Below are 24,177 nucleotides of genomic sequence, written 5' to 3' on the forward strand. Positions count from 1 at the left end.
CGTAACCAAGTTGCAGGTGATGGGATTGGCAGTTGGTGTAATTTCACATCAGGGCATTATAAAACAAAAATCCCAACAAAGCAAAAACCCAAAAGATCCGCACTTATCTTTGCAACAAAGAACCTCAGTTTTTTGGTTCTGCCTTCTGTACAGCCCTCGGTTGACTGCACTACCTCGAACATCACATGCCATCAGAGAGCTGACAAATGCATTTCTGAAGTTTGTAAAAATAACTGAAAAAAATAAAATAAACAAGTTATTTGGATTTCTGCAGGACAGTTCTAATCTGACATTTTGTTTGCCTGCTTTTTGTCATACAAAATAAGCCTCAGCTGCCACCACTGACTGCATGTAACAAAGAGGCTGTATTTTGCTTTGTTTAAACACAAAGTTACACCAAACTGCTTTAAGCCACTCTACAATTTAGTGGCATTTATTCTCTCTGTGCCTGTTGGAAACACATTAACGCCACAATTAGGGCTGTCAAATGACTTGCTACTCATTAGCTAAGAGAAACAGAAGCAAATTTGAATTGTATTTAAATTGACTGCTTGTTGTGTATTGAAGGTAAGCCAGCTATTCTCACCAGTGGGAGACCATCAGTGTCTACAGACATAAATAAATATGCATAGAGATGTTTATTTAGGAGCAAATGCATCAACCTTGACACAAAGATATCTCTGCGAAGGTTGCTGACAGATACTAACTATCCTTCTCACCCTGAAAGAAGCAAACCCTGTGGCCACAGTGCTATTTTTAATTCTCCATCTTCAACACTGCCCCTAGTTATGTGTTTGTACAGATGTGATTAGGTTTAAAATTTAAGAAGGAAGATAGGTATCCCTCAGAGCCAAAGCCCAAAAGATTCTTAAGTGGCAACTGAGGGTGAACTGAGCTAATATGGCTCTTCAAAATAATGCATCCACAAACAGCAATAACTTAGTAGTAGTGCTGGAAATGTCAGTCACTTGTTTTGATGTAAACACTCTACTTAAAGAGGCACTGGATTTCTACTCAGAAGAGAGCTACGTGTGGAATAAAGAGCATTCAGACAATGTGTGATCAAATAAAAGTCAATGAATAAACTAGAACATCACTATTAATGAAAAAAATAAAACCTGAGATGCAAGTAGGTCATCTTTCACTCATCTTACAAATTTCTCAAGCTGTCATCCAAACAGCACATAATCAGGAGCGCTCTGTTTTGGAAACGTAGACTCAGAGAGAGGACATTCTAATATTTCGAAAACCGGCCAAGATTTGCAAATATGGGTTTGATTTCTTGCTTTCACAAGGGTTTCCAGTGTATCTTGGATTATATTACCAAAGGGATTCCAAAAAAATCAAAAAAAAAAAATCAAACTTGGTAACAAATTTAGCATCAAATTTTCAAAGAGCGGTTGCTTAACTTGGAAGCATCTAAGCCCATCAGCATCTGTGTTTTCTACCTTCCAATTAATGAAACGAGCAGCTCTCTGTTCTGGAGTACAACCGCAGCATCTCAGCCTTACTAGTGATGAACAGCGCTCTTGCAGCAAGCTTCGATGGTGAATCCCGGAGGGACTCCCTGGCTGGAGGCTGGGCAGCAGACGCCAGCTGCAGTCCCCGTTACCCACTGTGAACAGCGCTCCAGTTGCATACTTTGGGGACAGGACACACACATACAGAACTGACTTGCTACTGACATGCAACAAAAGCAAACTGTATGCATGCTTGGACTGCAATTGCCACATCAGCTCTCCTGCGTGTCCCTTGCTTTCACACTGCTCTCTTTGAGGAAGCAAGAGCAGTCCAGGTGAGATGCTTAGTAGCCCCTTTGGTAAGAGGGCCACGCTACACAGATCAAAAATAACCCCCTTTTGGTACTGTCTAGAGGTACTAAAAGGCCTTGTACAGCAAGCATTTAAGAGCTTTTCTAGGTCACGGACCATGGGGAAAACAAGCCCCAGGGACCGCAGCTTTTTCTAGTAAAGGAAAACCTATCCATTACATGAAAACGTCCTGACAGTTTGGCACACCTGTACTTAAGGTCTTTAGTGAATAACACCACCACACAGTGAAATGTGTTTTCTATTGTGTTACATAGGGCCAATATTTAGATTAATTTTACTTGACATTTTCCACTTCATATCATTACTTTTTTTCATCACAATGGAAAAAAAAGTAATAAGAGATTCCCCTGAGAAACATTTTTCTAGTGTGAAGAATTCATATCAGGGATCCCGGCCAACGTACAAATTTAGTATAAAACAATCAAATGCAATTTCACCTGTAGCTTTCTTCCCATCCCATCCTCAGTCTGCTGAACAGTCCTGGTTTTCCATTTTCTCCTCTTCCGTGCTGTCGGGGGTGTCCTGTGACCCACTGTGTTAGGGGAATGAACGAGCTCCTGGTTTGATTCGGTTTGCTTTTCTGCCCTTCAGATCTTGTGAGGCTTTAACTGCAGTTCACAGAGAACATAAACCTCTATTGCTACCCTGTTCCAGTTTTACAGTTAAAGTAAAAATGCAAATAAACAAGAAGATGAAGAACTATAATGAAAATAAGATTTATCTTCAATTTCTATCGTTATCTCAGGACTCCCTTCATTACTGCCAGTGTTGAAGCCTCCGTAGGAAAACTGGTAACCAGCTGCTTTTTCTTTACATGGAATGACCCTTTCCAATCTCCCCTGCTATCTGACAACCACAAAAGGAAGAACCAATCTTGCTAGGCTAATTTTGAAGGCCTGAATGTGGATGTGCAGTAGTAGCGGAGGACTCTGAGGAGCTAGTAACAGAAATGCCAATTAAAGACTGGCATTTATTTCTGAGTCACTGAAACTCCAATGCAACTGACTTTTTTTTTTTTTAGGTTAGTTATTGATAACACTAATACCATTTGCATGGAAAGGACAGAAAGGATACTGATTTTGGTTTTGCTCACTTAGAGTAAATCCAGACATACTTTGCACACCTAAAGTCTGGTCCATGTGCCTGGACTCCTTTGGATGGAAAGGAGTGAGCAGCGATGGCACCACATCTCATTCTACCCTGAATTCACATGAAACCAATCAAAAACATGCTACTGTATGGTAATTTGAAGGCACTCCAAAGACCTGCCTGCAGTTTAGATATAGATTTAGCACTGTAGAGGAATAATTTCATCAAGGAAGAACCTGTGCAACCATAACCAGTCACGCTCAGAAGGGCTACAGATGATATATGTAAAGTTCATCCTCGCTGTTCATCCACAGGTGAAAAAAATATAGTTATGAGCTGATAAAGTGATTGACTGGATGCTTTGACATTTCAACTGAAGTGCTGCCAGCAGTTCATCTTTAACATTCAGTTCCCACTGTTTTCATCTATGCAGTTTTATGTCTTAAGACAAGTTAATTTGTCTTTATATAATAGTGACACATCCTAGTGCAAAATACATCTCAGAATAATGTTATATACTTAGAATAGATTTTGAGAAAGGCACTTACAGCTATTACAGGAATAGGCAACTCCTCCGTAAACTCAGATTGAAGAAAGGTTGAAAGTTTATGTTGAAAGGGAAGAGAAAGAAGAAATACAATAAAGTTTTCAAAATAGCACCTAAACTAAAAAAGAGACTTAAAATTAGTTAGTTGTACCCTGCTTCAGAGCACAACGGAGATGAAGGCCATGGTAAGATGAAGGCATTCATGCCCTACTTTAACATGCAATAGAATTTTTTTTTTCCATTTTACTCTTAGTCTGGTATTATTCATGAATGCAGACAAAATATCAGACTACAGAGATCCCAGGTCTATTTCTAAGTCAGGTGGCCATTTCAAAGTGCTTCTGTGTGACAGTTTTCTACAGCAGAAAAAAGCATTTGGTCATACATTTGTACATACACAAATCATTAAGATTTTTACTTACACTTTATACATACTAATTAGCCACAAACAGTCCCACACAAGCCATGATCAAGAACAGAATACTCTCGCTTAAAAAAAAAAAAATCTCCTTTGAGCTATCAGCAACTCAAGGACATGCCAGGAAGTGGTTATTTAAACAGTTTTCTGATCTTCACCAAGAAGCTTGCTGCTAAGTGAAAAAGAATGTACGAGCACAAAGGCAGCAGTGCTTTGTGTTACAGTTGTGAGAAGGAACGGACCTTCCCATTCCTTCCTTTTCAGTGAAGCATTGTCTACGCTACGTACAGTCCAGAAGGGAACATCTCTGGCATTGGTGTGCTAAGGATCCTTTTCCACAAATTATTCCCTTACCTGATTCATCTTATTTTTGAAATGCTGCTTATGCTAGTCTAATTTCACTTTGAATTTTTGGGGAGTTTTTCTGCCTGCCAACTGGACTCGTTGCTTTGCAGCACTACTTGAAACTCAGCCCCAACAATACAAAGAGGGTTCCTAAAATAATCCACGAGCTCTTGCAAGTCAATGACAGAATGAGATGAGATCTCTGTCCTCTTCCAACTACTCGATCAGCTCTCTGCTGAGAGGGACCCCCAAAGCTCTATTTATTTCGCTTCATGTAATACCTGGGACCCCAAAAACTCTATTTGTTTACTACGCTTTCTATAATAGCTGGCTGTACAGAGATAGGCTTGGTGCATGCATCTGTGCTGAGAATTCAGAGGTAAGAGGGGAGGACCAGATTATGAGGGTTCATTCATTTGAACACTATCTTTATGCATCGCCAATCAATAGACTAGGTCACGGGAAAGAGTGCTTCATAACATGAGAAAGTAAATACACTCTGCAATGAAGATGAATGAAATAAAAACTAATGGTTTAAAGCACATTATCCACAGTTGCAGAGAAAAAAAATATAGAAAGACCAAATCTTAGAGAAAAGACACTATTCATACCGGATCAGACCCTACTGTTCTGATGGTGGGTCAACAGGACAATCCTTTCAGCTGGGCACCCCCATAGGAAACAAAAAGTTATGCCCTTTTAGCTGAATTGTAACAGAAGCTTGGTTTTGCTTTACATGCATTTTAAACTACGAAGATGTTCTGAAGCAAGGGGTTATGAATAACTAGTTCTGGTCGACTTCCTTAATTCACGTTACTCAAACAGCTAATCTAGTGGCTGTGTTTCAGAGAAGTTTGTGTGAACACGGCTTTATCAAGGGTACATTTCCATAGTGTCACTAACATTTGGCTATGCTGCAGGATAAAGAAATAAAATATAAGCAAATAAAAGTCTCGAGAGCAAACTCCAAGTTAAAATCAGTAGGTATTATGCTAATAACGATGTTCTAAACAACTCATGCAGCCACAAAAGGGATACAGAAAAAGTGAATTTTTGAAAGATGCAACATCTGGTATAATTTTTGGAATCCACACCCCTCCTCCCCCCAACCACTAGTACAATGTGTAGAACAAATACAACAAAAATATAAAGCTGGGGCAAATATTTGTTGAAGAAGAAAGTAACACCACACAAAGAGATGAGTTCAGCTATTCAAAACTTTTACTATTAAATGTTACCTTCAGATGACTTGGATTTCTTCAAATCAGAACTTTAGGAGTTCTTGTAATTTTACCAAAGTATCTTTAACAATACTCTCTTACATCATTGCATAACTAAATGAAAATAAGCTGCATAATGTCAAATTTCAGTTAACTGCTGTATCAAGAGTTTGCAAGGCTACCTTTTAAAAGCAATCAGGAATTCCTTTTAAGGTTTTCACTTGAAGCTTTGCTGCCTTTTTGTTTCTCAAAAGACTTAAGAAAAGTGAGTGAGGGTCAAAGTGGGGAGGTAAAGCTAAATAGTGATGCAGTAATTCATTTTCTCTCAGCTAGGAAAGTTGCCTGGTGAATCTTTCAGCAATACGGGAACATTGGCACAAGTCTTTCTTATCCCCTGAGAGAGTCATCTGGATTATATCCTCTCTAGCAGTGGGATTAAACCACTTGTAAAGAAAGAGATCCCTTTTTATTAGTTTTCTTTATTTATTTAAAGAAAACAACTTTAAAACTAGCCCCATAAAAAAGTGGAACTTTTGTGTGGGTTTCTCAGGGCTCAGAATGAACTTTACAAGTTCTTCAGAAGAAAAAAATGGTTTGCTTTGTATTTTCAATATGTTGAAAGAGTCCTACTTTTCCGCAGGCCCGATCATGACACTCCTCTGGTGTGAAATTACTACAGGGTGACTCCACTAATAATTTTTCAAGTACAAGGACAAGAACAGGGGGCCCTATATCTGAGGTCTCCCAAAAAGTTCTTTAAAGGAATGCACTGAAAAAGGGTCTTAGCCCTAATCAGTATTACTCCAGCACAAGAACAACACTAAAACCAAATAAATCACCGCACTGGAGATTTCTTCAAAAGTGATCTATCATCAATATCAAGAGAATTTTTTTTTCCACCTCTACAACTTCACGTGAAAAGCAATGATTTTGGGTACAGTTTAAGCTCACCTTTGAGTAGGCTTTGGGATGTCTATAACCATGGAAGACAGAAGTTTATTGCTCCTACTCTGGTCTTAATGTCGGTTTTCACAGGGCCTGTAGGAGATCCTTTGACAGCAAGCAGGTTGGAAAGCAACTCTGATCAGAGTCACTTTGAGACTGCCACATACTGCACATGGGGTGAGACAACGTCCTATTCAAATTTTTGGTGTTTTCCGCCACCAGAGGTTTTATGTTTTGATAAATAAAAAGCACAGGATTAAGACATAAACAGCATGGTGCTTGGAAAAAAAAAAAAAAAAAAACAACCCAACGTTGCTCCTTCAGCAGCACAGTGGAACTGAGGGCACATATACTGCTTAGCCATGTGAAGAAACTATACAAGAAGTTTTGGATACACAAGATGCTCTAGTTACAGTGATGGTTAGGAACCTAGCAGTGGTACAGAAACCCAGGTGTGCAGAGTACTTTAACTCAGAGCATTACAGCAAACTTCTCAGAGAAGTTCAAACACCCATTCTTTACAGACTGACTTTTCACATCTCTGCCTCCTCTGGTAGATGTCCCTGCACACCCTCTTGGCCAGCAGGCCACCAACAGCCACAACTGCTCTGAAAGCAGTGCAGCAGCTCACACCGATGCCATGCACCCAGCAGCCTCTCCTGATCTAACACACACTGCTTACAACGCAGCCAGCAAGGCGCTCGGAAGTCAGCTCAGCCCTTTGCTCTCCATACGGACCAAGTGATTGAGACGTTTCTGAGCTACATTTGGTACCATTTTCTGAGTACATGCAAACCATCCTCCCCACTGCTCCAGACTGTATTCTGACATTCGATTAATTCCTGACACAGCCATCTGCTTCATTAATCTCTCCTCCTGTCATTATTTTACAGCCATCACATATCTGCATGTCAGATAATTCAACACTTTCTTATGAGTTACTTGTGGACTCTTCTCCAAAATTATTTCTTCTCATTTGAGCACGTTCTGTTTGCTCGTATTGAACGGGTCAGTGAAGGGTTTCACGTCAGTGTCAATGAGTTAACAGATGTGCAAATGGAGGGCTAGTTGTTTTCGTTTGCTTCTCACTGCGTTTGTCAAAGGATACTGAGTCAGTTTGGAAATGCTGTAATCATATTTCACATGCAAAATGTTAGAACAAGTTAGCCCCCTGTTGCTTTGTATCATTTTATTTTACCTTAATATTTTAGGATGAGATTTATGGTAATTTATGACAAGATTATTTGTAAGAATGAAAGTTATAAAGATAAGGAATTAATCCAGACATTCTATATTGAAAATTAGGTTGCTGGACCCAGTTTTAGATGTATTTTAATTCCATGTAAAACCCACTAACTCCTTTACTTTCTCCTCAGATGTTAGCTGCCAAGCAGTCGCTATTATCAAAATAATTGTATTTTAAGTCCTAAAGAAGTACGCTCTTGGGCAAAAATGGAAAGGAAGACAACATGTCTGTTCCACCAAAATTTGCTTTGGATGACAAGTTGTCATGTTATTTGCAACCACAAACTTTTATCACTGTAATTTTTTTCACTGAAGTTAAAATACACTGGAACAGAATTCTGTATTGCTCATGGATGTTAAGATTGCCTGCTTGACAAAGTAACTGGGGAAAGGACACACAAAATATGCTTACTTACTGCATTTGCCACAGTGCACAAAGCTGAATTTAAGTGGCAAGTCAGTATTCTTAAACTACAGAATTAATGCTTGCCTTATGATTTTCATTAGAGTAGAACAAGTCTTTGAGGCAAAAGGCTTCCTCCATCTGTGAAAAAGAGAAATTCTTCTTTAGAGAGACAGCCTCTGTTTGTGCTCACGCGCTGGGCTTCAGCTTTGATACAGCTCCCTATCTTTTTACCCTAATGCAATGCTATTCTAATTAATCTTTGGTATAAGTTTAGAAGCATGCATAAAATGGATAACACTACTTATTTGGTGAGCAATGTTTCTGCATCTCTCAGTACCTCTCCAAATATCGTTATAATATTCTGGTTACTCATGAATTAAAGTATCTTGAAGTAAGGGGAAGGGAGGCTAAATCCAAGATGTTATACACACCTGTCTCAAATTATCATACACCATTTCTTAAGCAATGAACACAGACTGACCTGCTAATCAAACTAGCATTAAAAACACCAATACAATGTAGGTTAAAAAAAAGTCAGGAAATACCAAAGCTAAGTTCAACCATGCTACCTTAACACATCTTTAATATACTCCTCATCTGGAACAACAATGAATGTTGATTTTATTTTATTTTATTTTTTACTATTTGTTTGGCAACATCTTTCATTCTTTTACCTCTCTTAGTGGTGAACGCTTTTGACAACAGACACTTGGCTGAGAAGCTAGAAATCAAACTCTGAGTACTGCTTTAAGAGGTAACAGACGGCATCTTAATCTTTCAACAAAAGAATATTCTATCTTTACAGCACAGTAGAGGATCTGCCTCTCAGAGCACGTCTCATCCTTTGTGCCGGTTAGTATTTTGTACTGTTTCAGGACCCAGCATTCCCACCTAAAGCCAAATTGTCTACAGATGAAACCAAATTACAGCCTGTAAAGTAAAATCAGCAGGGAAGTTGGTCCTTTGTCTTTCAGGATAATAGAAGCAACTCTGTAAGTCATCAGAAAAGACCTTACTTTTCCTCTGCAATGGAAAGGCTACACGGTACTTGGCAGTTAGGTTGCAAACACCCATTTGAGCACACGCACTTAGAAAAGTGAATAAGTTGTTAAAGGAATCCCAGATCAGTTTTGTTAGGTGGCCAGATTAAGTCCTGTTTTCCACCAGACAAGTCAAAGTGAGCTCAGAAACAAAAACAAAACAAAACAAAAAAAAGTCAGCCTGGCTTATATGCCAAAAAAGCATTCTGCTAGTCAAATTATCGCCTTTGTTGTGATTCCATCTCCGTGGTTGTTCTGAGAGTTTATCCTGCTGCACAGAAGTGAGTGGGCAGACGTTGTAGCAGTTACCACTCATAAACAGGCTAGAAGTTGCTTCTCACCTGTCTTTGCAATCTCAGTTCTCTAATGTCTGAAAACATTTTTTAAAAGTCATAAAAGCACCATCATTTTTGTCATTGCAGCAGTCAGATCTGAGTACAGATGGACAGCAAAACCTACATGACGTACCAGGATTGCTATTAAAACACTTGAGTTTTAGAATATCTCAAAGATCTACTAAACTTGAGGTGGGACAGGAACAGTAACACATTTGTCTTTGCTTCCCCCTTCAGGCAAGCTGTGAAGAAATCTTACTAAGCATTTTTCCTGGCTACCTCATATTTGCCAGAGACAGCAAGCTGTCTCCTATGCACAAGTGTCCACAGTCATCCTGAGATCAGGTGGCTCTGTAATCAACTCAGAGTTTATTACTACAGGCCAACGATATTATCCTTGTTAGCAAAACACTGCTGAGGCACCAATCACAGCAAAAGAGGTCTCAACAAAGCCCTTAAAACAGTAGTGAAGTATTTGTTTAGCATTTGTGTCCTGTCAATCTTCACATTTTTGTACAGCAAGATATATTACAGCTGGCTTCTCTTCTCTGAATATGCAGGGTGTCCAACATTCTCTTCATAGCATGTTTTCCTAATAAGATATCCAATTAGTCTTGCACCTCATTACAGGTTGCGTACAGGGGTTTACTCATGAGAGCAATAGGTTTCCAGAGACTGACAATAAGTAAAATGTTTTATTTCAGGAAGTGCCAGACCATCCCTGGAGGTAAGCATGCCATGCAGAACAGTAACATAACCTTTATTTATTCTTTGCTCTAATCTGGGGGTAAAGACACCTTAATTCTTTCTAGAGATGATCAGGACTTAATACACTCTTCAGAAATAAAATACAGGTCAATTCATGACTACAAGGCCACAATGGGTACCTTCTTAACAACTTTGCTTGAACTCTGCTGTTACATCTGATAACTTCAGCTCACTTTTCTCCTGATATATAACACATACTGCTTTTTCTGGTCGTCATGCTGTGTTGGCTCTCTGAGTCCTGTATATATTGTATACTGCTAGTTATGAAGTCATGCTAAGATTGTGAAATACATCAAAGCAAGGACATTCAAAGTTTCTTCAGGCATTCTCATCTCATTTCCTCCTTTTCTGCCTTAGCTACAGTTTGTGCTGCACTAAATTCAGGCATGAGCCTTAGATTCTGGTAATCCATCAAAAGAATAAGATGCAGACTTTATGCTTTTTCAGAAGTACTGTTAGTGGGTGAACCTCAAAGGCATTGCTGAAAACACCTAGTATATTCACTAAACCTCATGTCTTTTGACTTCTGTGACAGTCTTTTAGGAATCAGATGGTATCTTGCCTTTCCTTCTCCCGAGGAATAGAATATGAAGTATTTTTTTGTTTTGGAAATTAAAATGCAGGGTTAGTGGGTTTTTTTTGGTTTTGTTTTGTTTTTTCTTTTTACAAGGCAGATGTAACTCCAAGTGGCTATATCTACCTTGCCCAATACTACTCGGGGTATACATTTCTCATGAAACTCACATGTATGTAGATAATGCCAAGACAGTTAAGAGTAAGCTTCAGAATTTTTCTCACATAGGTTTTTCAGTTACTATTTCAATCTTTCTGACTTACAGCTCATATGCTGCTAAAGAAGATCTTTAGATCATGCCACTGACCAGCTCACACAAAAGCCATGGTTAAAACTGTTCTGCTAAGATTTGTATTATTTTTTTTAAATCTGTCTTGTTACCAGCATAAAGAAAAACATTATTCCCAATAACAATCATCATTTTTCTTCAGTAGTTAACATTTAATTTGATGTCAAGTTCCTAACTAATCCCCTTCTCTTAGCATCAGAAGAGAATGAGAGGTCTCTGAGATCTAGGTGTTTAGAGTTTTTCTACATGCTCCTATCAATTTGCTGAAATAGCATTGTTCACAGTCTCTATTTCTACAGTAACTCCAAATACCTCATGGGCTGCTATCCTTTCCTTCTAGAGGCAGCTTGGGTAATGCAAAATCTGTGGCATTTCTTTTTTTTTCCCCCTTTCTAATGGAGTGGGTCAATTCCCATGCATACATAAACTTATCAAAAGAAATATTTTTGTTGAGTGCATCAACAACAGAACGTCATTACAAACAATGCCAAGAACGCAGGCTTGTGGCGAGGACACAGTATGCAGATTAACAGGACTGATCAGTACTGGAGTTCTGAATACTCCAGTTTTGATCTCACTCGTTACAAGCAAGATTTTCTCCAGCTCACATTCTGTAATGGACATGAAGAATTTGCTAGCGACAACAACCACAAATTTAGTGGAACTACAGGAATGACTACTGCCATATAGCAGTGCAGCTCTCCTCAGGCTTTTAGATGGATCCAACAGTAACTCAATATTCCACTGTACCTCATAACGCTGCCACACAAGGCAATGATACTTGGAGTCTTCATCCATTTGCTTTTTCAAGGTTTTCAGATGAAAGAGACATTACAATACTAAGCAGTATCTGTAGTTATGCTGTGGGCTGGCAAGCAGATTCATATTTCAGTGGAAAAAAAATACTTTAAAAAAAAACAACTTTAAAACCAGAATACAAAAAACGCTACTGCAAAATCCACAGGAACACAGGAAGATTCTTTGCAGAATTGGGACAAATGTTTAACTCCAGTTTTTCTGCATACTAAAGTGATGTTAACTTTGTCCATTATTATTCCTCTCTAAATACTAACCTGTTTATAACCAAGTAAGCACAAATGAGCAATTGCATGAACCAAGTATTAGCAGAGAGCTCACAGGCACCTGCCTCCCATTTCCGAGCTCTTTTCCTGCACACCCACCCTAGTAACAGTGGCAACCATTTCCTGCAAGTACCCTGTCACACAAAGCAGTTAGCACTCAACAGGTGCAAGAAGACATCTGTTCTCTACCATTTTCAAAAGGCCATAAGTGACCCTAAATCCCAATTTATAAGCAATGACCGAAAACAATAACTGCTATGGTTCAATGTGTTTCAACGTGCACAAAACTTTACTTTGTAAGGGAAAGGACAAACGCAGCCAAAGCAATGATCTCACAGCATTTTCATCATGGAGATAGAGAAGGCATTTGTTCTCTACTGATAAAGGTATGCTTGGGACCTAGTCATGCAGTACAGTGTAGCTGTCTCTTTCAGAAAAAGATCAGAATACACTTTTGGTTTTACTAAAGAAGGCTCCAAGAACAGCAAAATTACCACCTTGCCTTTTTATTGGTAAGTGTTTAACTGCTGAGCTAAGCTGTCCCCTCTTCCCCAAGTGCCAGTTGCAGGATTGTTTGATGTGCCTGGCTAAGTCAAAAGCCTCTAGAGCACAATTTGGGGTTGGAGTGGAGAAAAAGGATAAAGAAGAGTTTTCAGAAGTTAGTACTAGATACATATACAGAGAGGACCCTCAGTCAAGAATCACCTTTGATAAATACTCTTGTAATTTCACGATTCTCTAGTATTTATTAAAAGCCTATGATTTTAACCACACCTGTGGATTCTCTGAGCATTGAAAGGAGCCAATTTCATGATGTTTTTTACTTTTCAAAAGTCCTTGAAGGTGTCAATTTTGCAGATGTATCAAGTCTGTTATTGGAGACATTTTCTACAGCAGATGAAATTACCCTGAAACAAGTTCAAGACCTGGAAGAGGCACTGTTTCAGAGGGACAAGGCTTGTAAGAGGTTTCTAATGCTACAAAATAAAGGAAATGCCCAATAGAAACAAACGTGTCTTTGTAACTTTGATTCTCATTTCAGATAAATTGAATACACACACCAATTCACAGGCAGCAGGTTCCTGTACGCAAACATGAACTCCCCTACCACCTCAAGTCCTAAGGCTACTTGCTTGCAATCTCTCAGTCCACAACTGAAACGAAGAGTGCAAGGAAAAAAAAATCCGTAACAAAACAAGTCTGAAAGTGACATAAAAAGTCTGTAATCTCATGGAAAAGCTTGCATAAAAAACAAACAGTACTACAGTGAACTTGAAATTCAGAAACACTTAAGCTTCCATTAATAAGACAGTTAACATTAAGAATTGTTTTGGTTAGAGGCCCTTGCCAAAATGACTCAGTAGCTCTGCTTTTAATTCCTCTTCTGCCATGAAGTGTCTTAGGATGCCTAGTTTTCTGGAAGTTATTTCTACAGAAATAGAGCATCACAAGTGGCTCCTACTTAGAACAAAACCCCACAACAGTTTTTAAACACAACAATTTTAAACATGCTTTTGTATGGAACAAACTACAGATTAAAGTCCCAAGAATATGGCGAAATATAAATACTTTAAAAAGACTGTTTGGGGAAAAGAATGCCTAAATCGCTCACTGCTGCAGGCTTAAGAAATGGCAACCCCACTTACAGGCTGACACCTCAAAACTTGTACCATGAGTAAGGCCAGACCCAGGCATGTGGAAATCATGAACTCAATCCAAAAAGAGAATGGAAAAAGTAGAGCACTAAAAAAAAAAAAATTTTTTTAAATTGCTTGTGAGAAGGGTTGAGCTACCCATGAGGTGTGGGGATGGGGCAGAAGGAAGCAGAGCACCCTGTGTATCAAGCACAGGTGGGACCCAGCAAGCTTTTTAGTTCTGAATTCAGAGGGCACCTGGTAAACAAGGAAACACAGGGCAGAGATCCAACAGTCACATCGATACTGATCGTAACAGGTAGGTGAAACAACGGAAGAACTATCCTTGAAAAAATGACTACTGCTTAAACCAATCTTCCAAACACTTCCAAAAGAGCCTTATGGTGTTCCATGTGGATGGACAAGGGCTCCAGGAAAAATACAAACAAAAACTGCCCAAGGAGCCTGGGACCAACCAGCAAGTTTGTTCTCAGTTACTTCTTGCATTTCTTGGATTTCTTTCTCTGCAGTCATGCAAAAAAAAAAAAAAAAAAATATTAAAAGCCAGGAGGTCTCCTGGTTCTTGAGGCTGCATTTCCTACAACATGTACATTAATGTTCATAGGGATCTTAATGGATAAACAATGCTAGGCCAGGAATGAAAATATGTATTAAAGAAGTTTGATTCAATTCTGATCTGTAGAAATCAAATATTTAGTGACTTCTTTATTAGGGAGGTCTGTAGTTTCTCATTCTTCACATTTTTTTCCAAGACCAGTACTGGCTTGTTTATTATTGCTGTTCATTTGTTGTTTGAAAGAACAGATGAAGATGAAATTAAATATTTTTCTGATGTGTTTCCAGAAATTAATTCCCACATTTCATTAAATTAATAACACTGGGCAATTAGCTTACACCTCTCCCCTCAGCATCAGGAGCTAATTGAGCAATGAATGCATGTTAGAACTTACACTAAAAATATCCCTGAAAGGCACAGAAACAGAAAAAAGCAGAGTTTTTGTACGATTTAAATTAAAAATGAAGTGGAAAAAATCAAAACAAAAATGATTCCCACAATTACAACATCACTGGAGGCACAAAGTAAATGAAGAAATTATTATCTGGGTTCTAAGGGCATTGGGTGGGGATCAGGTGCTGCACACTGTAGCAATACAAAGTTCATTATAATGAGTATTTAACTATTAACCCGTATTCAGAGTTCATGTTTGTGTTCAGATTAATCAATCATTTATTTATTACTACTACGAGCACATCTCCTTTAATGACCAATTTTAATGAGTGATGCTGAGTTCAGATGAAAATTTGAGCTGTATTATTTAAGACACATCAGTATGGGATTCTCTGTATCTTAGGAAAATAATAGTAAAACAGAAGCATAAAACCAAGCAGTAGGGTAAAAAGCTCCTAAATAAGTTCAAACACCTTGCTGTGTGATATTACTTAAATGGGGCTTCTCCTGATCGTGAGTTGTACAAGAAAAAACTTGTCACTATTGAAAGTGGCACTGGACACTTGCAAATTGGCTCATGCACCTATGCATCGCTTTTCTGAAGTGGCCTTCATTTAGAAAGTCTCAAAGCATTCCCCAAGATTACCTGTATTTTCTTAACACTTCCTCAGGTCTAGGCTATATAACCATCCCTTCTGACACAAAAAGCAAACCTTTTGGTGGTGGAACAGGGCCACTTTAAATCAGTAAGTAGCAGCAAGCCCATATAACTAATTAGAATAGGAAAAGATGACAGACTATTAACACAAATCACAGATTTTGCAATCTCTCGAGGAATGAGAGCAGGACTTCTGTCTCTCATGCAGCCTAGCCCTGTTCTTTCAAGGAAAGAGCTGTGCAGGATCTAAAATGTTATAGGGTGGAAATTGACTGAGCAGCTAGTAGCTCCACTGCAAATAGATTATGCTCCCTTAACCGAAAAACATTAGACTGGCTCTGAATTCAGCTCCTTCCAATCTCACTGATTTTTTTTAGTGCCATCAGGCTGTCAGGATCACAGTGGAAACTTTTTATTTTATTTTTCATTTTCACAGAAACCACTTCTGCCATTGCAGCATCTCCTGAAATAAAAAGCAACTAGTTCTACACACTGTTATGCCCCAGAAGGTTTGCATGTTCAAGATCTAGCCCTACCTAGCTTTGAGATCAGATCTCTATATTATCATTAAGCTCCATTCTTTAGAAACATACCTACCATGCTAGCCAAGTCAGTCAGTCTTAACAAAATCCATGCCAGCATATTTGAAAGATGACATGTATGATTCACTTATTTAATACAATTACTATGATGCTTTTATTGGAAAACTCTTGCATTCCTCAGATTCTCAGGGCTATTCATTATAAAGAGACCTAGGAACACAGAACGTTGTTTCTTTTGTGCTTAGGTTGATAATGTGAGACAACCACCTCAGTGAGATCTTTAGGACATTTATTGAGAGTCGAGGCAGGGCCAAACAAGTTGTCTGGTAAAAAGCAACAGTCACTATGTTTATCATGTATTGCATGGAAGAAGGAAAAAAAAAAGGTCCCCCCCAGTAGAACAGCTCTCTGAAAACTACCAGCTGAACCAAGGAGAAAGCTACACAGTGCATTAACCGTGGGACTATTAATTTATGTTGTCCAAACATACAGATGTGCTTAAAGCAATCTATGCACCCAACATCCCTCAAGAACGTGGCTGTACGTGATATAACTGTGTCCGTGCCAGGGTTGCTGCAGAAACAGCAATATCTCCAGCCCTGTACTGGTTGGAGTGGGGAGAACAACACTCAAGTATTTAATAGCAGTTCAATAATTTGTTGAGTGTGATTAGTACATTCCAGGTAATAGATTAAAATGACTTCATGCTCCAGGCATCTCGGAGTGTTTAAGGGATTACAATAGGTAAGTATTACTTTAAGGAAGCCCCACATGGTATCACTTATTATGAACTCAGACCTCAAATTAAACACATGGAAAAGAGAAATGCTTTGGTAATTTACTCTACGCCTATCTCTAAAGCTCCCTGTTTCATCTTCTGCGCTGCCTGCACAGCTCTGTGTCAAGTTGTCTTCTAATGTGCTCCTAAGTCCTGCCTGTCTCTTGTTATGGCACAGGCGTGTGCCAGGCAGCAAGCCAGCTGGAGGCACACATCCCCATGCTAACTGAGACCAGCTGATGCTCTGCCTCCTGCAGTTAGGATGATCCACTGATGCAACGGAGCCATGCTTCACTTTCAGACTCTAACCGCCACCACACCTGCCTTATGCCAGTATCCAGCACTGGGCTTCCAGTTAGTGCAATTTTACCCTGAGTGAGGGCTGTTTCAATGGTTAGACTAGTTCACTTTGACTTAAAATTACCCATACCAACTTTTTTTTGAGTTGGTGAAATTCTTTCTTCCTCATGAGAATGAGGAAAAAAAAAAACAGACACTTGTGGGGCTGGCATATTTGCATAAACTCAAAGCGAACAGAATATAGGAATGAAAAAACACAGCACCTCAACCAGTTCCCATTGTATATGGCATTTTAAGATCAACATGAACAAAGAAGAGGAACCTCTGGAAAAGCTCGAACCTCCACATGCACCAGTGTGATTTTCTTCTTGGTTTTGACCTCTTCTCCAGCACCGCCACCTCCCCTGATGGCCAAGATGGACTGTGACCAAAGAGGACTACAGTGGCAAACACTAACTGCTTTCATTTAAACGATTTGGACACAGCATCTTCAACCTTCTCTTCCTTACACACCAGCAGACACAAAACACTACAGAGGTGTGTATACCTGTGACCACAAAGCCCAACCCAAGACAAACCTCTAGAGACTGAAGGTATCTGGTAGGAAAGAGTGGCTGAATTTCTTAAGCATGCGCAGAAACAGCAGTAGTTTTCTGGAAATGCTTCATTAATATGCTCCCAAACCTTAATAAGAACTAGCTTTGCTAATCAGATTTAGACTGTCCTGAAAACAGCAGCAAGCTCTATAAATTTCAACACATCCATCAGAACAGCAAAAGGACATAGACATTGACATAAGCAGGTACAAATGCCTCTTCCACAGGTAAGCGGTAGCAAAAAATACTGAGACTGCTACAGAGCTGCCCAAACCCTTCTGCATACCTGTAAATAAGGAACAGCATTTCATCCGCTTAGCCTACCAAGCACTACCCTTTTTCCACTATCCTAATCTACCTCCTCTTTTCCCCATCCACCATTTGGAAATCGCCTTGCTGTAACTTAATTAATTAACACCCCTCGCTTCCCTTTGGCAGCCAGTCACTCACCTCCATTACGCAGCACAGGAAACCACACGCTGCTGCTCATCAGAGGTCAGCTTCTCTCTTAGCTTTGCAGAGTTGGAAAACTAAAATAACTGTAAAACCAAGAACTAGTATGCTGCTTTGAAGAAAACTCACACAGAGCAGACCTATACTTACCCCCACACATTCTCAAATGAGGGAGCAAAACCTTCCTATGGCATGCAAGCAGCTCACAGGTGTTCCCCCTGTTTGGATGCCATCACCTGTATAGCACGGGTGCTACAAATCAAAGCCTAAATCACCACTCACCACCAGGTTTTTCCCAGTTCAGAAAGATAACAGCATCATATCAACAACACTTTACAGCTGTTACGTCTCCATGCATCTCAAAACTTTTTCTTTCTACTGTTGTATTTGCAGGAGTACTAAAAATGCTGTTTCGTTCAAAAGTGAAGAGAGGCGCTTTTTCTCTCAGAGCTCTAGAACTATTCAACCTTTACTTGAATTGTCTTGATGCGTGACCTAAAGAAAAAATAAAATAAGGCTATAGTTTTCCATGTGAGAACTAAGTTCCCTTCTCTGTCAAATCCTTTCTTCTACCATCTCTCCACTATTTGACCTTAAGGATTATCTCAAAAGAACAAAGCTAACTGCCCCTCTCCTTCCTGCATTCGAATTCCTCTCCAGCTTATTTGGCCTGAGCCCCATTGCTTGCAGGTTTCTATGCTTTCTGATGTGGAAAATTATGGTGAAGTAAGAAATTCAGATTCTCTTAAAGTGCATGTTTTGTTGGCATTGATGCTTTTAAACAACAAGGTGAAGATGACATATTAACATTTGTTGGAGTGGGAAATGCTGCAAAAGCAGCACTAAAGGGGACGCTGAGTGCCATAGAGCAGCACTTCCCCTTTTCTCTGCAGTTCTAGTCACATTACAGAGAGTGGATGTTTCTCCTTGCTTAGATGTCATAAGTAAGCATACACTGTGCTGGGCTTGATTTTTTTTTTCTGGAAATTCTCTCCTGGAGTGAGTGAGAAAGGAAATTTTTAAGATGATTGCAAACAGTCAGTGTTTTACAGCTCCAAAAGAAACGAATAGTCTATCAAGAGTCAGTAGAGTTATTTCTATCAGAGATCAGGAATGACATTAATAGCATTTTGAAAAGTACGAGTAGAATCCCGTCTTCATTACCTCAGTAATCCTGGAAGGAGGAGAAGCCAAGAAACTTGTACGTTTAAAATTTCAGTTACATAATTTCCTTCATGTTTCACAAGAGACAATTCTGCTTGCCCTTTTCCATGTATTGTGAGAGCCAAAATGTTCCCATGCATTTCATTCCAAGTTCATTCTGTATTTTATACCTTCATTAGTATATAACCTTTGTGGTTTTTTGTGGTTGTACAGTACAGTCCATTATAGCCAACTGTGTATTCTCACATTTAAGACCATCCCATGAAAAAAAGGTTACGGATCAGTTTTAAAATTGTACGCTGAGCTGTGGACACAGACACATGATACACAGTTCAAATAAGAGGCATCCTATGCTTTGTTAGCAAAACTTATCTTTGCTAAAGGTTCTCCTTTAAACAGCAACAAAATATTTCTGAATTTAGCTCTTCACATCTACCTTTTTTCTGTCTATATGCTAATCTCATTAACATATAAGTTATATGGTTGAGCATATACTCTACTTTTTCGTTTTTAAATTAAGTTTTTGATACATGGTCTAGTAGGAAAGATGATGGAAGTACCTGTGTGTAAGGCTGAGAAACAATGGGGTTTGGGCTGGCTTCAGCTTTTTCATTCAGAGCACTTTGCCTCAGGAGCTGAAGACCTGCAAGGCCCCTTTTCTTCTCCACAGATTGAGCTCCTCTTGTAGTGTTACTCCTTATATATATAAAAAAAACGCAGGTCTATTCCTGAAAGGTAGCCACCTTCAGAAGGAACAAGGGTGCAGCTAGAATACAGCAATTCATGATAGGAAAAAAATGTTGGAGCAGACCCTTCTCTATTAATGGTTCATACATGTGAAAGTTCAGCAAAATGGTAGATTTCATGCAAACATCTTTCAATTGTACTTCATAATCAGCTATACAGACCTTGACTGGAATTCTGAATTATTCTGTCCTTCAAATTCTTTGATATATTGACTGTTGCACCTTTGCCTTACCTTGTTTTCTTTACTGTTTCTACTATCACTGTGTCTTGCTTGAGCTCTGGATCTGCTTGCTTCCCTGGTGCATCCTTCTGTCCCACACATTCGGCGTCCTTTAACAAGTAATCAGTTGCTCACCATCTTGTCATTTAAAATTCTGAAGTCTCCTATTTTCTTTCAGCAGAATTGAAGTGTGAGATGTGACTCGTCATCCCTGTGCGGCGACTTTTCAGAACTTGCCTCACTCTTGAAGAATTCCTTTTATTTTCAGAGCAGAAACAGGAACTCATTCCATTATGAGAAAATTCTCTAATATCAATTTAAATGTGAGCCTTTTACCACCATGAATATAAATATTTACATTCTTTTATAAACCACTGTTTCATGATGGTGTATGCCCATCCATTAGGTGCTTCCAGGTCTCTCCAAACTACGCTTCAACCTAATTTACTTGACTTTTTTTTTTTTTTTTTTAAGCACTGCACCAGAACAGGATGTCCTACAAGAACTGGCAGTGAAACCTTAGATCATTAAAAGTCCAGTACTATATTTTGCAACATTTTTGATGAATCACAGGATAAATATTTGGCCTGAGCATGATTTCTGCAAGCTTGAATTGACTTTTCTCACCCTATTTTCTTGTCCCTTGATGCTTTGATCTAGTGTAAAAGGAAGAATGGACCATAAAAACACTTAAGACAGATATTCTGGCTTCACAGAACATGTTTTTTCCATTTTGTCAATTTTTAATAAGGTTTCTGATTTCTTGAACAACTGTAAAAAGAGAAACTGTGATTTGAAAAGAGGAGAGGAGAGGAGAGGAGAGGAGAGGAGAGGAGAGGAGAGGAGAGGAGAGGAGAGGAGAGGAGAGGAGAGGAGAGGAGAGGAGAGGAGAGGAGAGGAGAGGAGAGGAGAGGAGAGGAGAGGAGAGGAGAGGAGAGGAGAGGAGAGGAGAGGAGAGGAGAGGAGAGAGGAGAGAGGAGAGAGGAGAGAGGAGAGAGGAGAGAGGAGAGAGGAGAAAAGAATTGAAGTAAATTGAAAAAAAAAAAAGAGAGAGAGAGATATCCAAAAGAGTTATAAAAGAGATTTGAGGATATTCCAGTTAAAGTCCACCAAAACAAGTAGCATAAGACGTATGTTATAAGATGGACACAGGCTCTCCAAAGAGCAGTTATAATTGAACACTGAAAATGATTTTTTTCTATACAACCATAGCATTACACTTGGCTAACGAGATCTACTATGAATCCTGAAAGTTTTTTTCTGCAGGTGAGGGAAAATGTAGAATATATTAAATAGAATACAGCCAGGAATTAATTTTGAATTTAGGAAAATGGAAAGACAGGTGAAACTAAGAGGAAAAGCACCGTGTTGCTTACAAGTCATAGAACTGTTAGTTTTCTACTAATACCGTTGTTGTCCTTATTTTTCTATGTAGAGTGCCAAAATTTTATTTTTTTAATTGATGACTAAACTATCCAAAGACTATATTGCTGTATCACAACTAACTTATCCACTGTGCACTAAGTTTTCTAACTGTGAAGGTAACAGCCTCAGTGAGGACTAGCAAGGCAGCAAACAAAATATAGCTTAAGTTTTCCTCAGTTATTTCTTTTCCTATTGAGACACACTAAAAGTCACGTTGCCAAACCAACATCTTAGAAACTTCTCCCACATTTGTATGCTCTTCCATAATGACATTTAATGTGGCCAAATGATCATCAGAAAAAGTGCATAAACAACGCTTTCATGCACAGTTTGTTTTAAGTTTCACAGTTTACCTTTGTCAAGAACCTTCAGTTTCTTTCCGAAGTAGTTTGGCCTTCAAGTTATGTCTGAGGATCCTGCTTTTAATACACACCTTTCCAAAAGGATTTTCAGTGAGAAGAATCAGACACACACACTGACCCGCAGTTCTAAAAAAGAAGCAACTTTTCCCTTGATATCTATGCATAACCGGAACATCGTGTATCTTACAAGTTGTACAATCCCCAAATGAAAAACATCAGGATGAGCGTTCAGATCTAGCAACTACTGGCTCCCTGTTCTGGCAGGTAGGAATCTCGGGATTTCACAGCTGCAGCTGTCTGTCAAGCAACCCAGAAAGGCCACTGCCTTTCCCCCATCGCATATCCGAAATGAAACTTCTGCGATGCAAACCTTTGGGCCTCAAGGTGAAACATCTGAAGTTGTTCCAACACAGCAAATGACCATTTTTAGCACGGATTCAATGTCATCAATTGCATTAGTCTTAACGAGATACAAGGTAGGCAACAGAGAAGTCTGTAGAAGACAAAGGCAACTTAAATTTGCTAAGAAAACCAGTACCCATTGACACACAGAAGCCTCAGGACACAAACAGCACCACTTGATTTTGTGTAACCTCAACTGCAACTCTCGAATAAAGCAGGGGCATGGAAGAATGCCTTTCCTTGGCACCACCAACCAAAATTAAATCCCTGACTGGAAGGGACAGAACAAGAACTTAATGAAAGAGGAGAAAAATGTTCTTTCTTGAAAAAGCTCTGAAATTGCTATATCTTACCTGCTATGCTCCATTACAGAACATCGTCACTCCTTGTTCTTTTGTACACAAAACGCATGACCTGGGAGAAATGAGTACTGGGGGCAAAAAGGCACCTAACAATTGCGTCTTTCTACGAGTGAGAAAATGCTCGTCTCCCCTTCCTTGAAGAGGGCCATTTAGAGAAGTGTTGCTTTTTATCCTTTCAATAAATATTTTTCTCTCTCTCAATTCAGACTATTAAAAATAATAAGAGAAATATAATACAACTTTAAATGAGAGTTTATATATCACATGCTTTATGACAGCTGCTTTTATTTCACTTTAGATTAACAAAGCCTTTATGTTGAGACTTTGGAGCTGACCTTACAAAGCAGCAATACCATTAACCCTGAAGCACATGTTTCCCATTTAATGTTTCTGAGGTAACATTCTTTGTGAAAGTGAGAGAAAGGAGAATGCAAACTTGCAGAAAAAATAAAAGTCTGAGTGTCCTTCTTTTGAACAGAATTAAAGTCAGTCTGGACACTGGAAAATATGAAGTGAGAGGCTATGGCCTTACAAAGAGCTTCTCAATGGGATCCCAAGAGTTACAATGCTCAGCTTTCCTTTAGTATGCCATACCTCATTGTCATTTCCTCTCAAGAGGCTGAACATATTTTGCCATCTCAATTTGAAGTGAAAGGTCCCGCTTACATCAATGTTATTTCAGTTTTAACCAGCGTAACTCAAATGATTTATAAGCACACCCAACCAAAAGAGCACTGTTGTAGTTTGAATGAACGAAGCCAACAGAGTTGTCCTGGGGTACAGCAGAGAGAAATCTGATCTGCTGCATTTGCATGAGTCATGAGTTACTGTTATTCATGTAAATCTAACTAGTCCTAATGGCATTTTACCATTGTCATGTTCTAGTGGCTCAATGCGTGAGCAATATATTCGCTTTTTTCTAGGTTAAGCTTAACAGTGCCTACACACAAGTCCTCCATCCTGTTTTTGTTCTCGTTAATACCTCCACATATTAAAGCCTGCTCAGTATTCTTAAGCTGCTTTCACAATTATGGTTTTGTGCTTGAAACTCTTTCTACACTCTTTTCAGTCAGTGAATCTGAAAAGCTGCAAACTACAGAGTCTACAAGGTTCAAGATAAACTCAAAAGAGACGGACAGATCCGGGAAAGAGGTAGAAAGAGACAGTTTGGTCGCCATTATATGCTTATATCTGGGACCTTGCCAAAGAAACGAAAAAATGAATGCCCAAGAAAAGGATAAAAACTGCACGATTTGGATGAGAAACCAACAAATTCGGTGCTAAAATTCCTATCGATGCCAGTGGAAGCTGGATCAGAGTTCCTGTAAACATGCAGACTTTCACTCTTAGATCAAGCCTCCTCTTTGAAACACTCCTGCAAAGCCTTCCAAAAGTGACGATGCAGGATTTGCTGGAGCTGCAGCCGTTA

At 39.1% G+C, this 24,177-nt stretch overlaps 2 long non-coding RNA genes across 7 annotated transcripts in view; one reads left to right on the plus strand and one right to left on the minus strand.

Moving 5' to 3' along the window:
• LOC121069055 overlaps window positions 1-20,385 on the minus strand; it is a 133,409-nt gene extending 113,024 nt beyond the window's left edge. For all 6 annotated transcript variants that reach the window (XR_005819218.1, XR_005819220.1, XR_005819219.1 and 3 more), the window contains exon 1: window positions 20,210-20,385. This is a non-coding gene — a long non-coding RNA (uncharacterized LOC121069055). The remainder of the gene's footprint in view (window positions 1-20,209) is intronic.
• Window positions 17,403-20,992, plus strand: LOC121069057. Its single transcript, XR_005819222.1, has 2 exons — window positions 17,403-17,554; window positions 20,379-20,992. It is a non-coding gene; the product is annotated as an uncharacterized LOC121069057 (long non-coding RNA).
• The last annotated feature ends 3,185 nt before the right edge of the window (window positions 20,993-24,177 follow it).

This window comes from Cygnus olor, chromosome 4 (genome assembly GCF_009769625.2).
Source record: "Cygnus olor isolate bCygOlo1 chromosome 4, bCygOlo1.pri.v2, whole genome shotgun sequence".
Classification (NCBI taxonomy): Eukaryota; Metazoa; Chordata; class Aves; order Anseriformes; family Anatidae; genus Cygnus; species Cygnus olor.